The 12,476-nt window shown below is 42.7% G+C and overlaps 1 protein-coding gene across 1 annotated transcript in view; it reads right to left on the minus strand.

Annotated features, from left to right (window-relative positions):
• The window catches only part of IL1RAPL1 (interleukin 1 receptor accessory protein like 1), a 1,997,981-nt gene that overhangs the window by 1,087,708 nt on the left and 897,797 nt on the right, over positions 1-12,476 (minus strand). The gene's annotated exons all lie outside the window — the stretch shown is intronic.

Genomic DNA, 12,476 nt, shown 5'->3' on the forward strand with positions numbered 1-12,476 from the left:
CATTTAGTGCCACATCAATAAAGCAATCACAGCTGCATTTTTTCCCACTGCACGTGCGTCTGAGACATATTGTACATACATAGGAGCCCAAACATTAGGGGTGTGGTAAAACACCAAAAGCGGTGTGGCCAACTACCATATAGATACTTGGCCAACAATTACAGAGAGTATGCAAAGAACAGGACCCCTTTACAAAGGAAATGGCAGGGGTGTTTCAGGGCCACCCACTTTGATAGGCAAGGAGGCTGATCTGGGTGTAGTTTTCATATAAACAAGCCAAGCAACCAGGGACAGATTGGGATGAAAAACCTGCCTAGGAAATGAATGGAAGCAGCCCTAATGGGGCGGGGTCTCTTGACGGGGTGGGGTCTGTCAAGGGGGTGGAATTCCTCCTTATAGGGCCTAAATCCTAGTTGGATGCAGTTGCAGCCTTTCTTACATATTTTGCTGCAGTTGCATCTGTGACTTAATACTAATAACACTACAAAACACTTTCCTGGTGTACAGTCCCACATCATAATGTGTACTGTCAGTTTCTACAGATGCTGCAATCATGCTTTGTGCATCTTTAGATGCTACCATCAGTCACACCATTGAAACTTTAACTAACCCTATGCTAGGTGCAGATCATCCGTGTATGGCCTCCAATGTGAGTTATTCTGTGTTTCTATACAAAACAACTATCATCAACATGCACATACTACATTACCACTGCACCTGGTTAGCCAACCTCCTGTAACCGCCTGGGGAAACAAACCCAACATATTTTTAATACACTTTTTGGTACATGTATCTGAATCTGTATTGTAACCCTGTATGAACAGCATCAAGACACATGTGTGGTGCAACGCAGGTGCATGCACAGACTAAAAACACATGGAACCCAACAGGAAAATCAACAAACACAATGTCCCCACAGTATAAAAGCACATTGGCCCCCCACAGAGAACAATAAAACAACATTGGCCTCCATAGATAACAGTACAAAAAAATCATTGCCCCCACAGAAAAATAAACAAATACATTATCCTCCACATGAAAAATGCACACACACACACACACACACACACACACACACACACACACACACACACACACACACACACACTCCTTGGCCGTACAGAAAAAAACTCAGTCTCCACAGAAAAACACACAAAAATAAACACATTGGCCCCCACAGGAATAAAAAGACATTGACCCCACTGAGAAATGCACATTGGCCCCTACAGAAAAAAACATTAGCCCCCACATAAAAATATATATATAGTGTATTGACCCCAACAGTAAAAAAACACATTGACTCCCAACAGAAAAAAAAAAAAGAATCCCCCATAGGAAAAAAATAAAACAAATTGTCTCCAACATGGAAAAAAATAAAAACACATTGGCCTCCACAATAATAAAAAAAATGGGGTGGATAGTGTATGTCTCTGGGATGGGGGGGCTGTGTCTAGGGGTGTGGCAAAATGGGGCACATTTACTTGCATCCAGCAATATAAGACCTGTATGTAATGTAATGTATGATATGAAACATGGATGCCAGCTTGTCCTCTAGGTGAACTTGTAGCTACCACAGATATGGGAGTAGAGGACATTTGATGTATAGTGGGGAGTCAGATGTTAGTTTATGGCCCTTATCTAAGAAGCTATAAATTATAGTTAGAAGAGACATTACAGAAAAACCAGGCCAGGTTAATAAAGCTGACCTCTTGAAACTTAAGAAAACAGCTGTTTGAAGAGTAAAACCCAAAGGAAATCTGGTTTCTCACTGCCCAGGTACACAGCATTGAAAGAGTTAAGGAAAAGGTGGGGGCCGCAGCTGTGAGGGGGTTATATATGCCCTTCTCATCCACACTGTGTTGGTCATTTCTGAGGGAAGCAGCCAGGAGCTGGAAATGCACCATATTTCTTACATTGTGAAAACCCTCCACATAGAAGGCCTACCTGCTGTTAAGTAAGTTAGGTTTCTGAAATTATCCTCCATTTTGTTTTATTTGAAATTGTATGCCAATCAGTGTGTACTTTTAAATATATCTCAGAATCTTTGTAAAAAAAATTTTGCAACTAAAAGCTCTGAAGATATTCTTGAAATTTAAAACCTAATTTCTAGTTTTGGTCTATGCTCTTATGCCCAAGGCTTCATGGTACATGTTACTTATTTTGTGATGTATTAATAATTGTGCGTAGGCTGAAGCGAAGGCGGCCTTGCATTTAGTCACTAAAATCTTTTTGCTGGTGGTAGTGTCTTGTTTAAAGTAGTCACGGACGATGATTCTTGGATTGGTGTATTTGGAGAATCAGCCGGTGGTCATGACAAGGGGAATGAAACACTGACACACATACAGATGCTGACACACTGATGCTGACACACAGATACTGATGTGCTGACACACAGACAATGAGACACAGATGCTAACACACAGAGATGCTGACATACTGACACAGATGCTGACACACTAACACTGACTCTCAGATGCTGACACACTGATGCTGACACACAGTGACACTGACTATTTCACCTGCCCATGATGTGTGTCCCCTGCCTTCCCACATGCAGCCGCCAGCTTGGAGAGCGTAGAGGGGCACAGTGCAAACCACAGCTGCTCAGTGGAAAAGTGGGAAGACACTGGTTGGGAGAGGGTGCTTCTCTTTCTTTTGTAGGCAGTGCAGATAACCTAGTCCCCACCTGAAGCCAATGGGTCCTAGTGCCCGTTGTCCAAATTTACAATTTGCAGATGTTTGCACCCTCAAGAATATAAAAGATTAGATCCCAAATTAGTCACTTAATTAATCATAGATTTTCAGTATCATTGTGGAAGATTTCAATCCCTCCAACCAACTAGGATGATTACATCAATCACCTCCAAATATTTGTGTTCTTGTTGCGCTCGCTTGCCCAACCCACCCCCGCCGGAAATCTACATGCTGAGATCCCTTTGGCAGTATGCATGCTGGCAGTCTCCTGACCCGCAGTCATGCATTCCTAACCCTTTTAAACTTTCAGATAATTTGCAAATAGCTTTCACTTGCACCCACTTTTGTGAAAGATGGTCAGGGGGTCTGAATGTGTAGGTCAAGTGTAATAAAGATGTACAGATGTATGTCCAATAGTGATGCATCACATTTTTACTTTGACCAGCTAGCCTGGTGCAAGTTTGTGAGTCATCTCATACATATTGTGCTCCAGATCTCCAGATGCACCTACATTGCATGTACTGCATCTTAAGAAATGTATGACTCAAAGTACAGTCTCAGAATGATAAGTGTACTGTCAATGTAATTGTCATACTGCGTGATATACAGTATAGCACGTTGAGTATTTTTATAGTAGCAATGTGAAGCAGCATGTTTTTTTTTGTAAACACATTTTATTGTATTTTCAAAGGTGAATAAATTTTACAATCACAATGGGAGACACTCCCTGTAGTAGGTAAAAGGAAACCAATCAACAGGTCATATAATCAAGGAGTGAGAGAGAGTATCATATACCCTTCAAACTGCGGATTTGTTAAGACAATACAGACAAACCAAAAGACGAGACAGGAACAAAAGGAATTAGAACTAGGGGGTGTGGGGGGGAACTAAGATTGAATGGGGGGGGGGGATGGTTAGACCAAGGATACCAGTGTACAGTGTATTATAAGCAAATAAATGATATATGGATACATTCTTAAACTGTAAAGGAGAGGAAGCATTTGCCGGAGTATATATGTCCATAATATTGTAACAGATTCCAGATAATGGTACCAAGCATGGAGGTGGAATAGCAGGAGGCCTTCAGCAAACAAAGTGGGATTTTATTCTGGACCAGTCTTGGTTCCCAAAGTATAGCGAAAATGTTCATTTTGATTGAGCATCCAGCGAGCACAGAAACGAGTCCCATTTATTGTGGTATGAGGATAGGGAAAATGGTTCATTGAGAAGCAAAGATCTCATGTCAAAATACATTAACTGGAGAAGACGAGATTTCAACTCTTGTATAGTGGGAGCCGTTTTTTTAATCCAATGAAGTAGTACTAACTTTTTTGCCAGAGTTAAAATAATGACAAGGAAGGGGATTCGTGTATGGGGGCGAGGACCCAGCTCCCAACTGTCAAACCAAAATAATAAACATGCTTCAGGTGAGGGTGAGAGCGAGACATTAAGAATTTTGTTGATATAACCTATTAACTTACACCAGAATCTATATATTTTGGAACAACCCCAAAAACAGTGAGAAAACTTTGCATTAGACATAGAGCATTTCATACAGACACCTAGTTCATTATCAGACATGTGTTTCCTCTGGGCAGGAGAGATGTAGGCCCTATGAATAAATCTAAAGTGGGTCTCCTGTAACTAGGCAGATTGCAAATGTTTAGAGTATGAAAAGTATCGGGAAAACAGGAGATCGGAGCATGTAGTGAGGGAAGGTATATCCGCGACCCAGCTGCAGAGTATTTTCTTCGAAAGTAGGGTGACCTCTGGTTTGGCAGAAATGAGCCGGGGATAGATGTAATGAAGTCTGTATCCTATGGCTGAACGGGACTATAGGAGGTGGAGAATGATGTGTGTGTTGGTCGGAGGGGGGACCGGGCGGGGGAGTGATTGCGCATAATGTCTGACCTGGAGGTATAGGTAACATGCTGTTGGGAAGGGAGAACTGTTGCTGGATATCAGCGAAGGGGAGGACATTGCCACCTGGGTCGAAGACCTTGTTCACGAGAGCCACACCCTTTCGTCTCCAAACCCGGAACGCAGCGTTGTTCAGGGAGGGGGAGATGTCAGGGTTACCCCAGAGGGGGAGATACGGGGAGAACCGAAAATCCCTTTTCAGTTTCTTGTGAAGACTTATCCAGTTGATGTAAGTGTCATGGAACATTATATTGGAATATACTGAGTGAGGGATACTAGAGGATTTGAGGTGCAATAGTGCAGCGGGAGAGAGAGGAGAAAATATGGCATTGTCAAGTGCTGCGTCTGTGAAGGTGGAGTCATCTAGCAACCAGTCACCAGCATAGCGGAAGAAAACAGAGGTGGTATAAGATTTGAAATCAGGTATCCCCAGGCCTCCCAATTTTTTAGGAAGCATAAGTTTGGCCAGAGCAATTCGGGGGCGCCTTCCATTCCATAGAAACGAGGAGATGGCGGAGTTGATGGTGAGGATATCACCATTGGTGAGGGCAACAGGCAACATTTGAATCATATAAAATATTTTAGGGAAGATAACGGTATTCACCGCCGATGCCCTCCCCAATAGAGATAAAGGAAGATGGTTCCATGACAGCATCAAGGCAGTCACTTTTTGAATAATGTGGGAGACATTTACTTTATATAAGTCTTCTACCCTGCTGGTTACATGGACCCCAAGATATTTAATTTGAGACAAATTAATCTGAAACCGGGAGAAAGCAGGAGCAGAGGATAGATCTAAGGAATATGAACCTATCGGCATCAATTCCGATTTTTCTACATTTACCTTATAGCCAGAAACTGAGCCGAAGGCTTCGATCAGGGTCATAACGTGTGGGATCGAGGTAAGTGGGTCAGTGATGAAGAGTAGCATATCATCTGCATAGAGGGAAACTTTTAATACACAGTTGGAGATTGTTATACCCTTAAATTCAGATGAATTGCGTAATAGGATGGCAAGTGGCTCAATGGTAATTGCAAAGAGGAGAGGGGAAAGAGGGCACCCCTGTCGCGTACCCCTGTATAAGGAGAAACGGTCCGAAATCTGGCCGTTACATAGTATCTGAGAGATGGGATTGGAGTATAAAAGTTTAATATAAGAGATGAAGGTAGAGGAAAACCCAAAATTAGACATGGTATTAAAAAGGTGTAGCCACAGAACAAGGTCAAAGGCCTTTTCTGCGTCTAGTGACAGGATGACGCCTGGTGGGGAAGAGCCTGAGGTGTGTTGTAAATGTTGTACTGCCGATATGACCTTTCGTACATTCAGGACCGAGTGCCTACCTGAAATAAGCCCGGTTTGATCCGGATGTATAATAGAAGGTAAATTATTTTTAAGCCTTTAAGACAAAATCTTAGTAAGAATCTTATAATCCGAGTTCAACAAGGAAATCGGCCTATAAGAGGCTGGCAGGGTCAGATCTCGTCCCGGTTTAGGTAAAACTCTGATATAAGCAGCATTAAAACATAAAGGGGCCTGACCCAACTGCAATATGTGATTAAAAACGAGCACCAATGTGTCCTGAATGCACGGAAGCATCAACTTGTAGAAGCTACTACAAAACCCATCGGGGCCACGGGGCTGTGCCTTGTTTTAAGGACCTAACCATGCAAGAGACTTCCGCTGGGCTTATGGGGGCCGTCAAATCTGTATCTAGTGTCGTGGATAGTTTAGGGGAGGCGTAATCCGAATCAGGGAGATATGTGGGAGAAGTGAGTGCTTCGTTCTTAGGGGAGAGAGAAGGGCCAGGTGAGTAAAGGGAAGCATAGAAGTCCTTGAGGACAGAGACAATTTGGACATTGGAGGATGTCAGGGATCCGTCTGGTTTCCTTAAGGGTGAACTAAAGAGGAGGGTCTCGTGCCATTTAACATGTTAGCAGTTTACCGGACTTGTTCCCAAACCGGTGGTAGCGATAATTAACCGCATATAAGGATTTATTACCTCTACTGTTTAAGTATTCATTGAAGTGGGTCTTAGCAGTGAGGTATACTTGCTTATTGGTCACAGTAGGGCTTTGGCAATAAGCTGAGTAGGCAGTGGATAGTAGACTCTGCAATGATAAATAAGTGGCGGCGTATGATTTGTTTAGACGGGCCACATATGACAGAATGTTTCCCCGTAGGACCGACTTAGCTGCTTGCCAAAATAGAGGGGGATTGTCAATTGCGTAGGACCGATTATTTGCGTGGTATTCCTCCCAACTAGTGTGAAGCATAGAATTAAATTCCAAGGAGGTCAAAAGGTGGGATGGGAAACGCCATATGATTTTGTTAAGGGGTTCGTCAGAAACGTGTAAAGAGAACCACTGCAGAGAGTGATCCGAGACAGATATCGGCTCAATCTCCACGGACGAGACTCTCGTGAACAAGGCCAGGGACAGCAACAAGTAGTCTATGCGGGACAGGGTGTGATAAGTTGCAGACATACAGGTGTACATTTTGACAGTGGGATTTATAACTCTCCAGATGTCCACTAGGGACAATTGTGTGGTAAAATGGGGAATACCGTACTTGGGAAGTGAGAAAGAGTGTGAGGGGGCAGATGACCTGTCCAGGTAAACATCTGAGATGAGGTTAAAATCACCGCAGACCATCAGACCCTCATCCATATAAGGTGTCAATAGCGTAATCAATTTCACAAAGAAGTGTCTTTTGTATACTGTTGGGGCATATACATTACATAAAGTGTATCGTTTGGAGTGTAGAGTAATGTGTGCGATGACAAACCTGCCTTCCGTGTCAGGAATCATTTTTAGAAGCTCGCATGGGAGCTGACGTTTAATCAATATGGCTACTCCATGGGACTTGGAATTAAAAGATGCACTAGCTAATAATTTCCACCCCAACATTTGTAGTTTCAACATTTCCGCAGGAACCAAGTGTGCCTCCTGAACAAAAACAATATCTAAATGTAATCTATTACAGTACAGCAAAATTTTCCTCCGCTTCGCAGGGGAGTTAAAGCCCCCACATTTAAGGACCCAATCTTAATTTCAGCCATATTGTATATACATGCATTGTAATCTGAATTGTAAGGTATCCAGGGAGGAGGAGCGTAGAACTAGTAGAGCTCATAGAGGGGCAGGGAGGAGATGGGACACTGGCGGAACAACAGGGGGGGGACACAAAGACAAGGACAAAACACTAAAGAACCCGACTAGCGCGTTCAGGACAGCTATGAAACATTCACATAACTTCCGGAAGCCCGGAAAAATTTGGAGAACCCATAGGTACAGAGACCAAACCAACATAAACCCGGAGCATTACTCCCTCCGTGCCCGGGGAGAATTGAGATCATGAAACCTCATCTTAAGGCGGGACAACATATAATGAAGCAGGAACCATGTATGAACATAAAGAACAAAAATTGCAAAGACTTGAGCCTCAAGCTTTGGGACAGAGCAGCTTGCATGCAGTGAGCAGCAACAGCAGAGCGATGAAAACTGGTGAACACCGCAGGGTCAATTAGGGTCAGAGATGTCTGCATCTGAGCGAGAGCGACCTTCGCAGAGGAAATCAGCAGCGTCATCCGGGGTGGTAAAGTCATAATGTCTATCCTTGTCGAAGATCCTTATCTTAGCGGGATATATCAGTGCAAATTTTCTCTTGATGGCATTGAGCCGGGAGCAGATAGGGGAGAAGGCACGTCGTGCTTTCGTCAATTCGGCAGAAACGTCTTGAAAAAGTCTGAGATTTTTGCCTTCCCAATTCAGGACAGGCTGTTTCCTGGAGGCACGCCATATTTCCAACTTATGTGTGTAACTCAGACATTTAAAGATGGTCACTCTGGGGCGGGTGTCAGTCTGGCGGGGAGGGGGGCCAATATGATGCACCCGTTCTATAACCATATCTTTACAGGCATCCTGGATGCTAAGGAGGGTGGGTAATGTGTTAGTGACAAAATTCTCCAAGGAGGCCCCTTTTAGGGATTCAGGCAAACCCACGATCCTGATGTTATTTTGTCTGGAACGATTTTCGATTTCCTCCAGCTTATTAATAAAGGCATAGTTGTCTTTTTCAAGACGTTTAATTTCACACTGCATATCAGCAATATTGTGAGCCATGGAGCCTATACTGTTCTCCGCTGTGGAGACCCGTGTGTTTAAGTGCTGCAGCTGCGCTGTAATATCACTCACCGCCTTGGTCAGCAGCGGGCCCATGGTAGATGAGATGGCGTCCACCAGAACCCCATACAGAAGCAGGCTGTCACGGTGCCTGGGTGAGGACGTCGGGTCAGAGTCCTGCGTATCCGCCACAGACTTCTTGGATGCCAGGGTGTGATCGAGGGAGATGCCGTCCGGCGTCATGACAGGAACCGCTACTCTCTTCACTTGTAGCAGCACTTGCTGCGAGTGCGGCGGCTGCGTGGCTGTTACAAATTTGTCCATCTCAGGTAGACCCCAGGTGGGGAGGGTTAAAGTGGTGAGGTTTGGAGGCGGTAAGGCCTTGTAAAAGTGGCAATTTGGCCGGGCACGGAGCGGAGCTGTGAGATGGAGCAGCTCACTCCATGCACCCGGAACCGGAAGTCGTGAAGCAGCATGTTTAAGTTGGAATGAAATGTATAAAACAATTAACAGTGCATAGCACATTTTAATGTTAAGGGTTTTTATTTATATTTTTATATTTTTTACCACAGTCCCACATTTTTGCCCATTGATTTGGCATAGCATTTTAGCAAAGTATATGTCTAGCATAGTATTTGTCTTATTAAATACTACACATTGATCATTTTAAACTTAGCAAATAAACAATAGTTTGTGCTAGTACAGCATAAACAGAGCAGCCATGTAGGCTTTTCCATTTGAAAGAACAATTGAACATCTGTTTAGGTACAGTAATATATCTATTCTGTCTAAATGATAGCACAATTGGTAAGTAAAATGCATCCACTTTTTACCAGCTTGTTATGATCTACTGTAGAGTTGGAAAGTATTCAGCACCATGGAGAGCACAGCTCCCTAGTGCTTTGAATAATGGAGATCAGATGGTGCGTTTACACTGATAATGTAGTCATATTGATGTTTTCCACTTTCCTAGAATTACTAATCGCACAAGGATTCTATATATTGGGCCACAATAAAACTATGTGTGTGCTTCTGGTCACTGCGGCAAGAGGCAGTGAGAGACGAAGAAATGTAAAATATTCCAGAAAGGCATGTAGTCTTTTTGAAGACGTACAAGGTATGGGTTCAGAAGAATATATGATTCTCAGCAATATAAAAGAGAACAGAGATATACTTTTTTTCCCACATCTTTAAGAATTTATAATGTAAAGCAAGAGGAAAAAGAAAACCAAAACAGTAAAACAGAAAATTGAAGAAAAAAAATATAATTTTGCTTAGTGTGAACTCATTCACCTTTTGGTATGTTAACAATGTCAATTGCTTATGGATATAACTGATGTATATATATATATATATATATATATATATATATATATATATATAAGTAAAGCTGCTTACATTAATAAAAAATACAGTGATGCCACATAGTAGTTACAATGTAAGTTAAATATTATGCAGTATTTTGTCAAGAACACTTAGTAAAAGTCACTCTAGTCAAAAATAAAAAATGTTCTTGTCATCTTGTTATGAAGTATTTTGCTGGTTTGAAAATTCAATGGAGATTACCCATTCATATGCATTTACAGTATATAACCCTTTAACTCTGTTCACCAGTCCTCCCCTCTCACATCTCCTTAATGGTATAATGGTGCGCATGGCATTCCGGAGCTTCATCTATGTTGCAATGTCATCGGTCACAGAGAAGGGAGCTTAGTAACCATTCACACAGCAAACATGAACTTGGTGCAAAGCAGAAAAAGACATGCAACTGAGGGACTCTACATTACAATGTGCTCAGTTCTACCCCTGAAACCCACTGCTACATTGTTTCTATATCCATTCTCGAAAATGCCTTGATAATCAAACTTGCACGTTCCGCACACACTGCGCAAATGTATATATATATATGCTGTATATATATACATATATATCGTGATAAAATGTATGTGTACTCATCACTTTCTGCCTCATTATAAAAACAAATACTTTCCCCAGAAATCCCCTAACAGCAACATCACTACATTATTCTTGATCAAAAATGTGGAACAGTATAGAACATGGGGAATGCACAGGCCATACTGTATTATATACAGAAAGAAAAAAACACTCTAGGGAGGAGAAAAGGTGAGGATGTTCCAAAAAGTACAAAATTAGATATTAAAAGAAAAATGTTATGCTAAAGATAATATATATAATAAAATCAAGAGCTTCCAACTTTAACTTTTAGCATCATAATTTCCAAATACATCCATTTAGACGGTAACAACAGAAAGCCAACAGTTATGGTGGGGAAACTGCTAATCTTTAACATTTACAGATGTAATAATAATTTGAAAATTTATCCAGGATATGTAAAGACAGTGACAATAAATAAAAACATTCATATGTGTGTGGTGTGTGGTGTACATGTGGTAGGGAATATAGAGTCTAAGCTCCACTGGGGCAGGGACTGACGTGAATGGCTAAATATTCTCTGTAAAGCGCTGTGGAATATGTGTACGCTATGTAAATAATTGGTAATAATAATATGTTCTTTTGCAATTTTATTTTAAGTATTTATTCATGTTTAGCTACTTTCTATTTAAAAGGTCTGAAATTAAGTCATTTGGATATTGTGGCTTTAGATATGCAAGTTATAGTAAATCTACAGGGTGGTCTTCTGTATGCCGAATGTCGGGATCCCGGCGCACAGTATACCGGTGCCAGAATCCCGACACCGGGCATACCGTCAACTATTCTCCCTCGTGGGGGTCCACGACCCCCCTGGATGGAGAATAAAATAGTGTGGCGTGCGTAGCGCACCACCGTGCCCGCAGTGTGGCGAGCGCAGCGAGCCCGCAAGGGGCTCCTTTGCGCTTGCCACTCTGTCTTCCCAGAGGAAGACCGAAAGGTTGAAATGCGTTGGAGGAACTACAAAGAAAGAACCACTACAGATTCAAAGACTTCATCAGGAAGACTCTTTCCCACGTCGAAAAGACCCGGTCACGTGACCGGACCATCCCGGAAGCCAGCAGCGCTGCTAGGATACCAGACAGCGGAGGAAGCCGGTGATGGAGCACGGCGTGCGGCTGGAGCGGGCGACAGGTGAGTTCTCTGTAAGCAGTGGGAGAGGCGCAGCTAGCCGCTCTGCAGAGCGGCATCTGAATCCTTTCCCCGCCGCTAGACAGGTCCACCTCTCTGACCGACCTGCACCCGGGGGGGCGTCTGAACAAGGATGCACCACGGGCATCAGGGGAAGAGAGAGGAAACCAGTCCGGAGACCCCCTTTTTTACCCCACTTATGCCACCACCGTAAGCTCAGGGCATCGTGAAGGTCTTAAAGATTTTTTACCAACACCAGCATTTGTTATTATTATTATTATTTCCTAAAGACTTTTAAACAGCAGATGTGTGGGACGCTGCAGTCTGTATTATAACCTGCATGAACTTTATAAGAGACAATATCGCCCACCTGCATGAACTTTATAAGAGACAATATCGCCCACCCTGGGCATTAACCGCACACCTTTAGATTGGCCAGTATACAATAAACACAGTGGCTCACAACAATTAATTCGCATCATATTGTTATTTTTGTGATTTCTATATCCAAGTGCAAACTCAAATCTGGGTCTGTTCATACATTATCCTTTATTACATCTGATGTGCATTCGTTAGCTAAACACACACACCTTAGGGGTTGAGCGTAGTTCTATTGTGGTATATCCACTAAGCTTCTTCATTTACATATAGGTGGGTTG

The sequence above is a fragment of the Pseudophryne corroboree genome, chromosome 2 (genome assembly GCF_028390025.1).
Source record: "Pseudophryne corroboree isolate aPseCor3 chromosome 2, aPseCor3.hap2, whole genome shotgun sequence".
Taxonomy (NCBI): Eukaryota; Metazoa; Chordata; class Amphibia; order Anura; family Myobatrachidae; genus Pseudophryne; species Pseudophryne corroboree.